This window comes from Leuciscus leuciscus, assembly GCF_965113295.1.
Source record: "Leuciscus leuciscus genome assembly, chromosome: 12".
Taxonomy (NCBI): domain Eukaryota; kingdom Metazoa; phylum Chordata; class Actinopteri; order Cypriniformes; family Leuciscidae; genus Leuciscus; species Leuciscus leuciscus.
Genome location: NC_138736.1, coordinates 25,504,460 through 25,520,771, shown reverse-complemented (window position 1 = coordinate 25,520,771; position 16,312 = coordinate 25,504,460). Strand labels below are relative to the sequence as shown.

The 16,312-nt window shown below is 38.2% G+C and overlaps 2 long non-coding RNA genes across 7 annotated transcripts in view; one reads left to right on the top strand and one right to left on the bottom strand.

The window, feature by feature from the left end:
- Positions 1 to 301: 301 nt before the first annotated feature.
- LOC309511561 lies at positions 302 to 15,211 on the bottom strand. Of its 6 annotated transcripts, none has more exons than XR_014210669.1 (7): positions 14,108 to 15,209; positions 11,468 to 13,342; positions 11,091 to 11,176; positions 8,725 to 8,781; positions 3,005 to 3,194; positions 2,612 to 2,697; positions 302 to 588 (listed from the first exon to the last, which is right to left on the bottom strand). It is a non-coding gene; the product is annotated as an uncharacterized lncRNA (long non-coding RNA). The 6 variants fall into 6 exon arrangements; XR_014210672.1 differs by lacking the exon at positions 8,725 to 8,781 and having other exon boundaries at positions 11,468 to 11,650; positions 12,233 to 13,342; positions 14,108 to 15,202; XR_014210673.1 differs by lacking the exon at positions 8,725 to 8,781 and having other exon boundaries at positions 11,468 to 11,650; positions 12,237 to 13,342; positions 14,108 to 15,201.
- LOC309511608 overlaps positions 8,792 to 16,312 on the top strand; it is a 112,622-nt gene continuing 105,101 nt past the window's right edge. The window contains exon 1 of the long non-coding RNA XR_014210719.1: positions 8,792 to 9,349. This is a non-coding gene — a long non-coding RNA (uncharacterized lncRNA). The remainder of the gene's footprint in view (positions 9,350 to 16,312) is intronic.

The window sequence follows — 16,312 nt, the reverse complement described above, 5'->3', positions numbered from 1 at the left end:
ACTTATTTCTGAATGTTCTGATCCAATCTGACTTCTGATCTGTAATGCTGCCTCAATCATAATCATACACTGTTCGTTGGCTAGAGGAGAACTGCCCCCCCCCCCCGACTGAGCCTGGTTTCTCCCAAGTTTTTTTTTTTTTTTTTTTTTACACCACCTGATGGAGTTTTGGTTCCTTGCCACTGTTGCCTTTGGCTTGCTTAGTTGAGGACATTTAATATTTAACCATATTATTAATCTGCCTGCATTGCCACCATTATATGAGAACTGAGCTGAGCTACAGAAAAAAAGAAAAAAAAAATTGTTATAACAAATTAACCATCACTGAATTTAAACTGGACTATGACGCTATTTTCTTCTAGATCTGCTGTACAGCAGAAACAAACGTATCACTGTAAAGCTGCTTTGAAACAAGCTGTATTGTAAAAAGCACTATATAAATAAAGGTGATGACTTCTGATATCTAAAATTCTATAATGGCACACTAACAATCATAAGTTTGTTTTTGTGAAAACAACAGATTTGAAAAACAGGTGGGCATCAGAACGTTTTTTTCAGGTCATCTTTCTTGATGGCATGTGATGATCCCTAAGACAATATAAAACAGGTGTTATACATCATGAGGTGCCACAAGCTCAATTACAAAAACAAGCTGATGTTTCTGAGCTGGTGATTGGCTGGGCAATGGAAAGCAGCAGCCAATGAATAAGCAGAGAGTTACTCTGCGAGTACTATAGCACACCAGGACAATGAACAATATCAGGATGTGACTCTAGTCTCGCTTTGTATCAAAAAGTAGTATGATCACGAACATACTAATTAGAATCAGCTGAAGACAAGCAATTCATTTTCTTAACACGCATTGTAACTAGTCTGTAGCTTGAGGGCATGTGATCCACTCGATGTGTGATCCTCAACGGGGCTAATTGGCATATTCAAAGAACCACATATACTAAAGATGTATATTTCAATTCAAGCTGTTAAGGCATGAAGACCAGGGTTTCTGCAGGTTTCAGTAAGTCAAATTTAAGACCTTTAAGACGTTTTAAGACCATAAAGATTGAAATTTAAGACCTACATGACGCATTATCCAAGTTAGATAGATAGTTACCTCGGGATCATTAGAGTATCTATCTATCTATCTATCTATCTATCTAGGATTATCTGATGTGTGTGTGAGAGGTAGATTTTTTTTTAATAGAAAATTGTACTTTTGCATATTATACTGTAAAAACACAATTATTGTTGATTTTAGTTTATCATAATTGATCATAACTAGAGAGGAAATGATGAGATGATTAAAGTGACAAATTATCACGGTTATCACAGAATCCTGTTCAAAAAGTACTAATACTACAGAATGAAATCAATTCAAGTTTTATGTCGAAAAACAGCAAATAAATTGATTAGCATCAATATGCACTTTGTTTACATAAACATTAAAATACCATTAAAAATGATGGCCAGATTTTAAAAGAGTGTCTTGCAACATGTTATCTACTGACATGTACAAGTTCAAATAAAGTTGACAAAAAAGGTTTTATACAAAGATAAACCTCATATTTCAGCCTTTAAATAATTTTCTATAAAAAGAATGAGTCAAAAAAGATAAATTACTAATAAATATAAGCTAATGTGTAAATGTCAGTAGTGTTTGGGTGCACCGGCACCCCCATCCTTCATGTTGACTGAGCTTTCAATGTTGTTACGGAAAGGGGTGATTGGGTTGGTTCCTGTCACATGACCTGCGGTGCGTTTGCGGCATTCTGAAAAGTTTAGATTTTTTCATCTCGTTGTGCCTGGTAAAAAAATTAGCGCGTCACTTCAATTATGAGCGCGCTTGCCGCGCGCCTACATTTGAACAAACTTGAGCGCGCAAAAGACGCGATATGTGAACGGCCTCTGGCGAGCTAGCTCATATCAAGCCACGAGCTATTGGTAGCACGCGAGCAACGTGTTGGGAGACCCCTGCTCTAGAGCTCCGCTTAGTAGGCTACAACTCGATACTTTTTTGCTAATTTGTAATAACTTTCTGCGGCCAGCGTTTCTGGAAATGAACGAGGGTAAACACTTTTTTTTTTAGATCTGACTAAATTAAATTTAAGACCTAGGATGAAAATCTGGCCGTTTTTAAGACTTAAGGCCTTAAATTTAAAGTTCAGAATTTTAGACTTTAAGACTTTTTAAGACCCCGCCGAAACCCTGGAAGACTTTTTCTTCAAGTAAAAAACGTTTTAATATATCCTTTTGGTGATCAAAGATGAGTTTTAAGGGATAAAATTATTAACTACAGGGGGACTTTAACAACATTCGCAACACAGATTAGAGTTCATATCCGAACTTGAGTGAGCGCGTTTCAAGTCATGGACATGTTCTCTTTAACATCTGTAAATGAAGAAATTAAAACATAAATATAAGTATTGAAATTTTACATTCTCTCTCCACCTATGATAACATTTATTACGGTTTCGCTTTAATGACTGCATTAATCTTATTCAGCATCGTACTACCTGATACTGGTGACATAATTAAACACTAAGAATTCCCTGTACTGCTGTATTCTTTTAAAAAGTGAACAGGTATTCCATTTCTATGTAATAGTTGTTTATACCTGGTTGACTCTGAAGGGAAGACGCATCTACAGCCTGCCTCCTGAGCGGCACGGGGGATGCAATTAATGATCGCTTTCACCAACATCTGTAGTTTGAGAGAGGCAATAACACATGACACTTGATCAACCAGTGAAGAAATGCAACAGTAACAAGGATAAAACATTTTTTTTTTTTTAATTGTATCTGAGCTGGTGATTGGCTGGGCAATTGAAAGCAGCAGCCAATGAATAAGCAGAGAGTTACTCTGCGAGTACTATAGCACACCAGGACAATGAGCAACATCAGGATGTGACTCTAGTCTCGCTCTTTAGACATAACTTTTCAGAAAGTAAGTTTAATTTATATCTGAAAAAAAAAATGAACAACTGCCTTCAGTCTGTCAACATACCCACCTCTCCTGTAGAGTTAGATGATCTGGAATGCATTCTTGATGTGTACGGTCAACAGCTACCGTTATTAGGGTCGCGCATCAGAGTCTGTCATCTGCCCCACTATGGGGCACCAGGCCTTATAGAAACGTGCGAGTAGTGACAGCCAGAATGGGGAAGGTACTTGGTATACTTCTTTAACAGTGACGTAATCCTAAATAAGGAGAAGAAATAACTATTTGATCCACGGGAAGAAATGAGAGTCGCTACAGACAACAAAAGCAAGGTTCAGGAAAATATAGAGAAACTTAAGTGTCCTAACCAGGTGTGACCACCACCACCACAAAAAAAAAAAAAAAGAAAAAAAAAAAAAAAGAAAGATAATCCAAGCATTTTTACCCTACACCGTAAAAAAAATTCTACGTGAAAATTGTTTCAAAGCCAGTATTTTTCGGTGTAATTAACCCAAACTGCAAATGAATGCTGCTAAAAACTTGCAGCATCACACCTGGTGAAAGTTAAATTCTATTTCAAATCTCATGTCTAAGAAACTGTACGAAAACAGACAAATGCCACAACATTAGCATGTTTCTGGGCAATGGAAAGCAGCAGCCAATGAATAAGCTGAGAGTTAGGCCGGCGACACTGGCTGCGTGGCGTGTCCGTTTTTATTTTGGCTCCCATGTCAACAGGTTAGAGCTTGCACACTGCTAGAAATAGAACCGACGCCTATTTTTCATGCGACATGCAAGCGTGTTGGAAGCGTTTCCAGGCAAAATAGAATAGGAAAAGATGTTTATATGTCATTGTGACACAAATGCATATTAATAAATTACACTTTGATGTTTGAAAGTCTCTAGGTTTTGACAAATGCAGATATAAATGTAATTTTAAAAAATATATCGATTTTCAAATTTTGCACCTGTCAATACAGAACGAAATATTCTGTAGCCTATTTTGCCGCCAGTACTGCCGACGTTGTCTTTGCTGCTATATATTTATGTTTAACATGAAGTATAGGCCTTCCACAACTCTCTCCCCATATGTCGAATATCACCAATGAAGCTTATCATATGTTAGCTAGCAGCAGAGGTCAGACACGTTTCTGGTGTGCAAAGACATAGAAAACGACAGACTAACTTTTTTTTTTTATACATGCCATGGGATTAATCAATGCATGCTGATGAATGTATAATAATAATAATAATAATAATAATTAATCTGCATACCCTAGTTTTGCACTGATGTAACAAGACTGACAGTGACACAATAAGACCTCTAGCAATCCGTCCTCTAGCTCATAAATGCCAGAGGAGAACTGGCCCCCGACTGAGCCTGGGTTCTCCCAAGGTTTTTTTTCTCCATTAGGTCACCTGATGGAGTTTTAGGACACCATTAGGTCACTTGATGGAGTTTTTCGTTTCCTTGCCACTGTTGCCTTTGGCTTGCTCAGTTGGGGATATTTTGGGGATATTTAATTGAATTTTATCAATCAATAAATTCCTCTTGAAACAAACTTTGTTGTATTATTTTAATTTAATACTATGAAGCTGCTTTGATACAGTCTGTATTGTGAAAAGCGCTATACAAATAAACTTGACTTGACTATAAGTCATGCTCATGTTAGCATCTTTTTACTCTTAAAAAAAAATATTAAAAAACATGTATGTTCTTTAATGTTTGATTATAATTTTACTGTCTTCACATAGGGATGGGATTTGATACGATTTTATCATTAATAATGCCACTGACGATTCTGATTATCGATCCAATTCTTTAACGATTCTCTTATCGATTCTTGATAGCACTGTGTGGAAAAATGTTTAAAATGCTTTTAAAAAAAAGTGGTTTTATTTATTTTAAAGTTTAAAGCTTGAGTTAGTAAACTGTACTTTTTATATAATGTATGTAATAAATAGAACTTTATTGTAAAGTGTTACTGCTTAGTTATACACCGATTCAGAAGTCTCCTGAGTTCACTGTTGGAAAGATCAGTTGTTTTAACGATTCAATCGGTTGAAAGGAGTCATTATTAGTTCGCGAATTGGACGTGTCGTGCGCGTTGTGTGATTATCCCAGCAGTTAGGACATGGACATCCAAGATTTGTGTCAAGTTGTCAACATAGAAAACATTTCATCACTGTATAGTTTTATTTCGTTTAATTAAAGTGTTGTTTTATGTCAGCTGAATGTCCGGAACGCTTTTCAGAGAAGATAAGGAAACTTATTTAGCACAATTCACACCCAGCAGTATAATTCAGGGAAAAAAAAATCTCTGAATGCTCCACACGAAACTTTGGTCTTCCGACCTTTTACCACCGTGTCGATTTATTTTGATTAATATGTGCGAGGGAGAGAGAGCAACACAGCGCCTAGTTTGGAGACGGTGAAGTCGTTTACACAGAGAGTGCGCGCGCGCGACCGGCTCTCTCCCTCTCTGGTCGTTCTTTTAGTTAAAACATGCGCCCTGTCACAAACGAGAGCAGCACGTACCAATTGTTCATCTACATTACTCACCGATCAATTAAGACTTTGGCGGGACAAAAATTCACTTTGGCGGGCGCTAAAACAAGTTCAATGCAGGAAAATTCATGCGTGAGTTTCCAGTAGACTCGCACGGTAGCCAGGCAAATGGCGAGCTCAGCTGTTGTTGACGCTGTGTGTGTCATGGTGTGTGTGCCTCAAGATTATGACGCAAGTGCTAAGATTCCGATTGGCCCAGAGAAATGTAAATTATAAGAATTATCCAATAATGTTTCGCAATTCTAGCCTGCATGGCAGTTTACTGTGAGAAACACAGTTTATTAAAGGTGCTCTAAGTAATGTTGGGTGACGTCACTTCTTATTGACGTTTAAAGCGACACTATGTAACTTTTCAACCTTCATAATATATTTCCAAGATCCTTGTGATGGTACATCGACTTACAATAGGTTGAATGACACGTCTGCCATAGCCTGACAGGGTCTGTATCGCTTTTACTGGCACTATGTAACTTCGGTGTTCGGGTAGTAACAAGAGCACAAAAAGAACTACAAAATTCGACTGCTTTACGGCATACGTCACTTCCCCCACCACTTCGTCAAATTTGGACGTGAGAGGCCAACCAGCGTTTGTTTTCGGCTTTCGTGTATGTTTTTGTCATGGGGGCTGTTTACGCCTGGCCACTTCATGCATTTTCTCAGATCGGATAGCTATCCGATCGTGAAAAGTCCAGGTTTAAATGCCCTCCGAAACGCATTTGAATCCGATCCCTCAAACCACTTCAGGAGGAGATATGAGACGCATTCCAGACGAAACTGGACAAGTGTAAATGCATATGGTTGTTGAAACCACATATGTAAATTGTACTCCTCCCAAAAATGCTTTTTAAAAAAAAAAAAAAAAAAAAAAAGTGTGAGAGCGTTGTATAGGCTATTATGTTACAGATATGACGACGCGCTGGAACACGCATCACCGCAGATGAGCAACTGCATCAAGCCAACGTGCAAACTATAGCAAATCAAAGTGAAAGTAAGTCGCAGACGCTTATCACACAATCTTCATCATTAAAAGTAAAGAAACAAAATGATCTTACCAGGGCTGTTACTGCTCTCTCTTATTGCGGTCTTTGATTTTGAAATTGTAGCTGATGATCTATAAAATGCAGCTCATATCTCGGTGACGTGCACTCCATTAAATCTGCATATAGCGCGAGAATTGAAGATCGAATTTAAATCCGTTTCGCAAAAATACATTTATGTGACCAGGTGTAAATGGAATCGTTTTGATAAATCAGATAGCTATGCCTCACGAATTAGTTTGCCAGCTGAACTCTCAGGTGTTGTGAGGTGTATTTATCACGTAGTCCTGACGGATATCAGACGACGCTATGTTGATTGATTCCTGCAATTATCATGAGAACAGCTTTCAATATCTCACATAATTATCATAAATAAGCCTAACGTAGAGGTTGTAAATAGTGTAAACGAGCACAATTTGCAAACTATTATGATAAATTGCAATAATCATGTGTAATGACATCATAACGGCCAATGTTATGAATTAATGCGACGTACATTTAACTTAATTGATGTTATCTGGCATTTTGTAATGTTTACACTCCAATAAAAACAACACAAATTAAATTATACAGTAGGCCTAGACTATAGACTATTTACTTGTGATTTAGCTGCAATCATGTAAAAATGTTATAATATAATTTACGACAGTGCAAGTATTCCACAGCGACTCTAGGGGTCGCTGTTTGACAAAAACACAATTTCTACTTAGTGTGGCTTTAAAGTATTGTCAAACAAAACGGAGGCTAGCAAGACCCTCCCTCCTCCTCATCCGTGCACTAAACCCCCAAACTACACCCCAAATCCTTCTTGTCGGTTATTGACTGGAACAGTTTGTTATGTTTCGTGGTGCGGGTTAGCCCAGTTTGTTTTTCTTGCCGTTTGTGGAGCCTGGGCTGTCTACAGAGACAGCGTTTTTTTACAGTGTGTTCAGGGGACAGGCAGCTACCAGATGGTGAGGAGATGTTTGCTGTATGTGACAAAATGTTTTGGCCTAAAAAACGTGACATCACTTAGAGCACCTTTAATAAACTAGTGTTTTCTGGCTGCAAAGATACAGTTGGTGATGCTGACTCGCCATCTTCACATGTAGCCTAGTGAACGGGCCTATAGAGAGAAATGCACACTTCAAACGGATTAGCCTACATAAGCAGAGAGTAGGCCATTTCTTATCGATTTGAATAGTGTTGTTTTTTTGTTTTTTTTTGACATTTCAAGCTTTCTATACGTTCTTGCCTCTGTGAGGCAAGTAGCTTATACAGAGTTTTGGTTCATTTATGAGACGCGTTCCAGTTCACGCGCTGGCGCCTCCGTGTCCTGATTATCTTGTCTTCTATATTTGCTTCTTATTTATTAAATCCAGGCAATTGATTGATGAAACATTGATTGAAATTAAGATACAATTTTTACTAAACGAAATTCACTTTAAAGAATGGCTTTCTACAAAACAAAACTTCAGTGGTCAAAATCATGTCTGACCCACTCCAAATGTCTCCTGATATATTGGAGCATCTTATGATCCTATCGTACCTATCTCATGTGGTTCCTTTTTCATATAATCAACAGATGAAATAAAAAAAAGAACATTATATTATATAAAACAAATATGAAACATATACACTCACCTAAAGGATTATTAGGAACACCTGTTCAATTTCTCATTAATGCAATTATCTAATCAACCAATCACATGGCAGTTACTTCAATGCATTAAGGGGTGTGGTCCTGGTCAAGACAATCTCCTGAACTCCAAACTGAATGTCAGAATGGGAAAGAAAGGTGATTTAAGCAATTTCGAGCGTGGCATGGTTGTTGGTGCCAGACGGGCCGGTCTGAGTATTTCACAATCTGCTCAGTTACTGGGATTTTCACGCACAACCATTTCTAGGGTTTACAAAGAATGGTGTGAAAAGGGAAAAACATCCAGTATGCGGCAGTCCTGTGGGCGAAAATGCCTTGTTGATGCTAGAGGTCAGAGGAGAATGGGCCGACTGATTCAAGCTGATAGAAGAGCAACTTTGACTGAAATAACCACTCGTTCCAACCGAGGTATGCAGCAAAGCATTTGTGAAGCCACAACACGCACAACCTTGAGGCGGATGGGTTACAACAGCAGAAGACCCCACCGGGTACCACTCATCTCCACTACAAATAGGAAAAAGAGGCTACAATTTGCACGAGCTCACCAAAATTGGACAGTTGAAGACTGGAAAAATGTTGCCTGGTCTGATGAGTCTCGATTTCTGTTGAGACATTCAGACGGTAGAGTCAGAATTTGGAGTAAACAGAATGAGAACATGGATCCATCATGCCTTGTTACCACTGTGCAGGCTGGTGGTGGTGGTCTAATGGTGTGGGGGATGTTTTCTTGGCACACTTTAGGCCCCTTAGTGCCAATTGGGCATCGTTTAAATGCCACGGCCTACCTGAGCATTGTTTCTGACCATGTCCATCCCTTTATGACCACCATGTACCCATCCTCTGATGGCTACTTCCAGCAGGATAATGCACCGTTTCACAAAGCTCGAATCATTTCAAATTGGTTTCTTGAACATGACAATGAGTTCACTGTACTAAAATGGCCCCCACAGTCACCAGATCTCAACCCAATAGAGCATCTTTGGGATGTGGTGGAACGGGAGCTTCGTGCCCTGGATGTGCATCCCACAAATCTCCATCAACTGCAAGATGCTATCCTATCAATATGGGACAACATTTCTAAAGAATGCTTTCAGCACCTTGTTGAATCAATGCCACGTAGAATTAAGGCAGTTCTGAAGGCGAAAGGGGGTCAAACACAGTATTAGTATGGTGTTCATAATAATCCTTTAGGTGAGTGTATTTAAGTTTTATAAGTTATATTTAAACATCACACTGCTTAGCTTTTCTCACATGTGTGCGTGCATGGGGGAGGAGTGCGATTTTCAAATAATAGTCGAATAATACCCAGCGATTTTCGAATATTATTTTTTCTTGAAATGCCCATCCCTACTAATGAGTTACATCAAACTACTCCAATTCATTCTTTTAGGAGTCTACATTTTTTTAGAGATGCACCGATTACAATTTTCTAGGCCGATTCCGATTTCCGATTTTTCATTGAGTTTGACCTGCCGATACCGATTTTAGCCGATTCCGATTAAAAAAAATTCTAACCACTTTACAGCACACACAAATATTTATTTTCTATCTTTTCTTTAACCCTTTCACGGGTAAGTTTAAAATATTCTAACTGACACCCCCACCCCCAGAGTGAGTTTTTTTCAAGGCGAACGTTCCCTTTAATGTTTCCATGGCGGCGCGTCACGCGATACACCGCAGCCACAATAATACTGTGTGACAGATGTGTTGCTTTTATATCTGATATTCCAATTCTCAAATACGTGTAAGTGAGTATGTTTGGTCGTTTAAAAACCTTTATAAATAATCTTGATAGATCATGTTATGTTATCTATGTTATAGATAACATGAGATGGGCGCCGCAATGTTGTCCTGTCAGTCGGATTTACAGCACGTGAATTCATCAGTTTCTCCCGAAATAAATGCAAGAAAGTGGCCGGTGAACTGAGAAGAATAGAGTAAACTTTATAGTTACTTCCACTATGTTTGTCTGATATGAATAGCACATGTCGGTAAATTATATTTGAATAGACTGTTATTGCTGCTTCCACAGACATCAGTGTGTATTTTACAAACTCCAAATGTATTGTTTTACTCGTGCTTATGTATATTTAAATATCTGAAACCTAAAATAAACATTATGAGGTTGAAAACACTGCTTAGTTGTGATATGACAGCGCTGAATGCGTCCGACTCTGGCTCAGCGCCAGCCAACGCGCGAAAGCTCAGTTTCAATCTGGCAGTTATGCAACGTCACTGAACAATCTAAATGTGGCACTGTACTCTCAGGGGGAACAGAAATAAAAATCCCATATATGTCACTGTACCGCTCAAAAGGTTAATCATGCGGCGCTTGAGTGCATTTGACCAGCATAAAATCGGCATATGTCAGACTGACCGGCCGGTCACCAGTCATGGCCGATCACGTGAAAATCAGCCAATTCCGGTCACCAGCCGATCAATCGGTGCATCTCTACATTGTTTTTATTTCTTCTTTTTTTTTTTTTTTTTTTAGACTTGTATTGGACAATGCTTAAGTTACATCAAACTTCTCCATTTTACGTGATTAAATGTTTATTTTGTCCTCCAAAGTTTACTACTGGACAATGTTTTAAAAAAAAACATTGTGGGCTGCATCAGACTGCTCAATTTTCTCAATTTTGTTTGTATTTATCTTTGTCTTATATTAAGTATATTAAGCATCGGTATCGGCTGATCACCATGACAAATCGGTATCGGCTGCAAAAATCCTGATCGGAGCATCCCTACACATTTTATTACGGTTTGCTTTAATGACTGCATTATTCTTTCATTCAGCAACGAACCACCTGATACTGGTGACATAATTGAACACTAAGAATTCCCTGCATTACTGTATTCTTTTCAAAAGTGAACAGGTATTCCATTTCTTCTATGTAATAGTTGTTTATACCTGGTTGACTCTGAAGGGAAGACGCATCTACAGCCTGCCTCCTGAGCGGCACGGGGGATGCAATTAATGATCGCTTTCACCAACATCTGTAGTTTGAAAGGGGCAACAACACATTACAATTGATCAACCAGTGAACAACTGCAACAAGGATCAAAAAAAGTTTGAGAATTTGTCTCTGAGCTGGTGATTGGCTGGGCAATTGAAAGCAGCAGCCAATGAATAAGCAGAGAGTTACTCTGCGAGTACTATAGCACACCAGGACAATAAGAAACATCAGGATGTGACTCTAGTCTCGCTCTTTAGACATAACTTTTCAAAAAGTACGTTTAATTTGTCTCTGAAAAAATGAACAACTGCCTGTCTGTCAACATACCCACCTCTCCTAAAAGGAGTTGGAATGCATTCTTGATGCGTACGCTCAACAGCTACCGTCATTAGAGTCTCGCATCAGAGTCTGTCATCTGCCCCACTATAGGGCACCAGGCCTTATAGAAACATGAGAGTAGTGACAGCCAGAATGGGGAAGGTACTTGGTATACTTCTCGAACAGTGATGTAATCCTAAATGAGGAAAAGAAATAACTATTTGATCAAATGAAGAAATGAGAGTCGCTACAGACAACAAAGCAAGGCTCAGGAAAACACGGAGAAACTTAAGTGTCCTAACCAGGTGTGACATGACAAAATGGTCACCACCAAAAAATAAATAAAGATAATCCAAGCATTTTTATCCTACACAGTAAAAAATGATTTGCCATTTTTTGCAAAATTTCTACGTGAAAATTGTTTCAAAGCCTGTATTTTTCGGTGTAATTAACCAAAACTGCAAATGACTGCTGTTAAAAACTTGCAGCTTCACAACTGGTTAAAGTTAAATTCTATTTCAAATCTCAAGTCTAAGAAACTTTGTACAAAAACAGACAAATGCCACAACATTAGCATGTTTCTGAGCTGGTGATTGGCTGGGCAATGGAAAGCAGCAGCCAATGAATAAGCAGAGAGTTATTCTGCGAGTACTATAGCACACCAGGACAATGAACAATATCAGATGTGACTCTAGTCTCGCCCTTTAGACAACTTTTCAAAGAGTTAGTTTAATTTATATCTTAAAAATGAACAACTGCCTTCAGTCTGTCAACATACCCACCTCTCCTGTAGTGTTAGATGATCTGGAATGCATTCTTGATGTGTACGGTCAACAGCTACCGTTATCAGGGTCGCGCATTAGAGTTTGTCATTTGCCACTATATGCTGATTTCACGCAGCCGCCATTTTGAAATCGAAAGTGAGGCTCCGGTGGGAAGAACCCCGGAAGTAAAGATAAACAACAATGCCTTGGATTACCAACCTAAAGCTGCTGCCGCGATTTATACTATTGGATGTTACTATTAGGATGTATATAGTTCATTCCTGCTTCTTTTTTTACATTCTGAATTATATATAAAAATATATATTTTATTTATAAATGAATTTCACTGTATATAGTCTAAAGTATGAAAGAAATGTATGTATATTTTTAGAATTGACACACCATCATTAAACACAACAATACGCCATCGCATTCACGACTCTCCTGTGATTAAAGGCGACACTTCCGGTTTTCTTCCCGTTTTCTTCCCACCGGAGCCTCGCTTTCGATTTCAGAATAACGGCTGCGTGAAATCAGCGTATAGCCCCTTTCACACAGAGATTCCGGAAAATACACGGATAAAGTGACCCGGGTTCGTTTGATTTTGGTTCATTCACACTGCCAGTGATTTTCCGGAATCAGAGAGTGCGTTCACACACAACCCGTAAAAATGCCGTAAAGACACGTGACATCGATGTGACTTGTAATCTCAGCAGCGTCTTAAGTTTGCTTATGAGCTGCGATCTCTCTCTCGAGAAACCACGCTTGTGCATTGTTTTCTCTGATTCGATCATTAAATTGCGCTTTACGTACCGTTTCACAGCTGGCGAACGATCCCGCGCTTCAGCGTCATCACTACGACACGGCATTATTACGGCTTTTGTTCACACAGCGCGCGTTCCGGGACTGAACACGGCAATGTTACTAGGTCCCGACCCGGCATCGATCCCGGCATAAATCCCGGGTCGAGTTTGCGTTCACACAGAAGGCGCTCTGGCAATTTGCCGGGTTCAAAGCGCTGTGTGAAAGGGGCTTATGGGGCACCAGGCCTTATAGAAACGTGCGAGTAGTGACAGCCAGAATGGGGAAGGTACTTGGTATACTTCTCTAACAGTGATGTAATCCTAAATGAGGAGAAGAAATAACTATTTGATCCAAGGGAATCCAAGGGAAAGAAATGAGTCACTACAGCATCACACCTGGTTAGAAGTTCAATTCTATTTCAAACCTCAAGTATAATAAACTTTGTACAAAAACAGAAACATGCTTAAAGGCACACTGTCATTTTTCGCTACTAGAGGTTGTCTATTCAAAACAAAAGTGTTGCTTGATGACTCCTGCAGTGATCATTCTAAAGTATCATTCTATTTTTATCATTTCTATATTCCAATTTATGTATAACATTATCTCATAGCATTTAGCCTATGCAGTTTGTTTGTTCAGTGTAAATGCATGTACAAGTGCTAAACAATGCAGTGCAGAGCCCTGCATGTATATTTATACTAAAAGTAACTTTTATTTTATAACTAAAAGTAACTTAAAAAAAAAATTAAGTGAATCCCGCGCGTTAGCACATGCGACAGTAATTTATTATTTTTGTGTCAGGAGTGCACATAAATCATGCTGAATCATATCATATTTAGCATTAGGCTATCATATAAAAGCGAATAGACTTAAAGTTTAGTTAACACATTAGGTCATATTTCGGTTCGTGTTCCAAAATTTAAGACCACGGGAAAAGATTAGACTTTTCAACATATTTCAATATTTAACCCATCGAACAGAGTTCGATTAATGTGTGCGAAATATTGTGAGAGAAGTACATTATGCAGTGAATGGTCATTTAGGCCAACATTTTCCATAAAAACCAAGCGTTATTTCTCACTTACAAGTCTCTGCTCCCGGACACCTCGCCACTCCGAGACGAAAGAGAACGTGCAGTCTTCTTATTCCAATGTTTCATAGCGGTTGGCTGGCAAACCAGCTTTCGGTGCATTACCGCCACCATTTGGAACGGAGTATGGATCAATGCTGCGTTCCAGTCCAAAATTGTCTCCTTTAAAGGAAGACATTCCTCAATTAATGATAGATGGTATTGACTTGTTAGATAAAAAATGCAATAATATTCATATCAGAAGAACATTACTCTCTATATATAGTAGGTGTATTTCTCCTAAAGCAGTGTTTTCACTCTTCATGGAAACGGATATATCCTTCTTTATCTTTATCTAACATATGGTCTATTCACAATAAGTTCGTGATACCAAACAAAGTAAAATAAATTCACCTTAAAATCCTTCATAATTTTTACCCCTGCAAGTTATTTTTATCTAAATTTATGGATATTCACCCAGAATGCTCTTTTTGTGGATCTGAAAATGAATCAGTGATTCATTTGTTTTTTAAATGTCCCTTTACAGTACCATTTTGGAATGAGATTTCAGTGTTAATCTTTACATCCTTTAATAACCTTATTGACATCACTGAAGAAATGGTCCTGTTTTTGTCATGTAACACTGGTTCTGTTCCTTTAAATAATGCTATTAAAATCCTGTGCTTGCTTGGAAAAGGTCATAATCATAAGTGTAAAGTTACAGCTTCAAACCCAAATTTTATTGCATTTTGCTCTGAATTAAAAAGTTATGCTGAATCCCTCTGTAAATTAAATCAAAACAAAAAAGCAGTTAAAACATACCAGATTTTAAATAAGGTTTTGAATCACCTGTAAATTGAGATATAATCTTTAGATGAGCTTTCCTACCCCCTACTTGAGTAAAGAAGTATTTACTTTTTTTATTTGTCTATGTATTATTATTATTTAATATTTGATATAATTGTTATTGTATTTTATTGTTATTTTATTTGTTGTTTTATCTGGATTTTTATTTATTTATTTATGTTTATTCTGTTATTCTAAATCCCTCGTAACAGATTGTTTGTTCTTATTCATTGCTAAAGGCTAACTTTCGTTGGAATATAATACTATGTTTTCAAATGTCAAATGTTACTGGCAAAATGTTAATAAAAATAAATAAATAATAATAATAAATAAATAAACATATTTGATTAAAGTCCGCGTGAACCAAAAAAAAAAAAAAAAAAAAAAATCACAAAATGTTCATGCCCTTCACTTGCTAACTTCCCTCCGTCTCGTTCACTCGGATGTACGTCATTGCTTACGTTGCATGAGTGCCCACTACTGGCGGAAACTGCAATGGGCGTCTAAGATCACTTGGAATCAGCTATGGAGTTGATTTAATATTTACAATTTTTTCCCTTTAAGAATTTGTTTAATGCAGCATCCAAATGTTTATATGCGTGTTTGGGTTGTTTTAAATTAAAACAAATATATAATTAATATATCATAGAGTTGTCTGTTGTGGTGGTGATTAGACGAGATCTGTGGTAACGTCACAATCGTACTGCATTGTGGGACATATAGGTGCCTGAAGTGTACATTTGAAGTAGACTCGCTCCCTCGGTCAAAATCAAGGGAACAAAATGACGGCAGGGATTCCTCCGCGGGGAAGTGCTTAGGGAAGTTCGGGACTTCCGGCGAAGATGGCGAACTGAGCACTCAATAATCCAGAGCTCCGTTTATTTGTCCCCAAACTATTAGACTAGTCCTTCTTTTAAGAATAAATACCTACACAAACGAAACTACATTGATACGTGACCAATTTGACTTACTCAGCACGAGTTTCACACTCTGAAATGCCGCTATCTAACAAGATGAAGAAAGCTAATGCAGCAACAGCACTTCTCCCTCATGATTACTGTGCTGGTGGCGATGGTAACAACATGGAAACCTCCCCCACGAAGGTGAGCCTGAGCCGTCCTCTTCCTGACACCCCTACTAAAATACCTGTCTCGTTTAAGAAAGCTAAAAACGAAGCAGAGGTATCCAATGCTGCAATACTCGAAGCTGTTAACAACCTCTCTGTCATGTTACAAGAACTCAATGTGCAAATGAAAAGCAACAGTGCCATGATTGCACAAGTGGCCAAAAGTGTTGAGTTTAATGCCAAAGAAATAAAAGACTGCCAATCCAAAACTCAAACTTTGGAAAAGGAGATGAAAAGGTTTGGTACAGA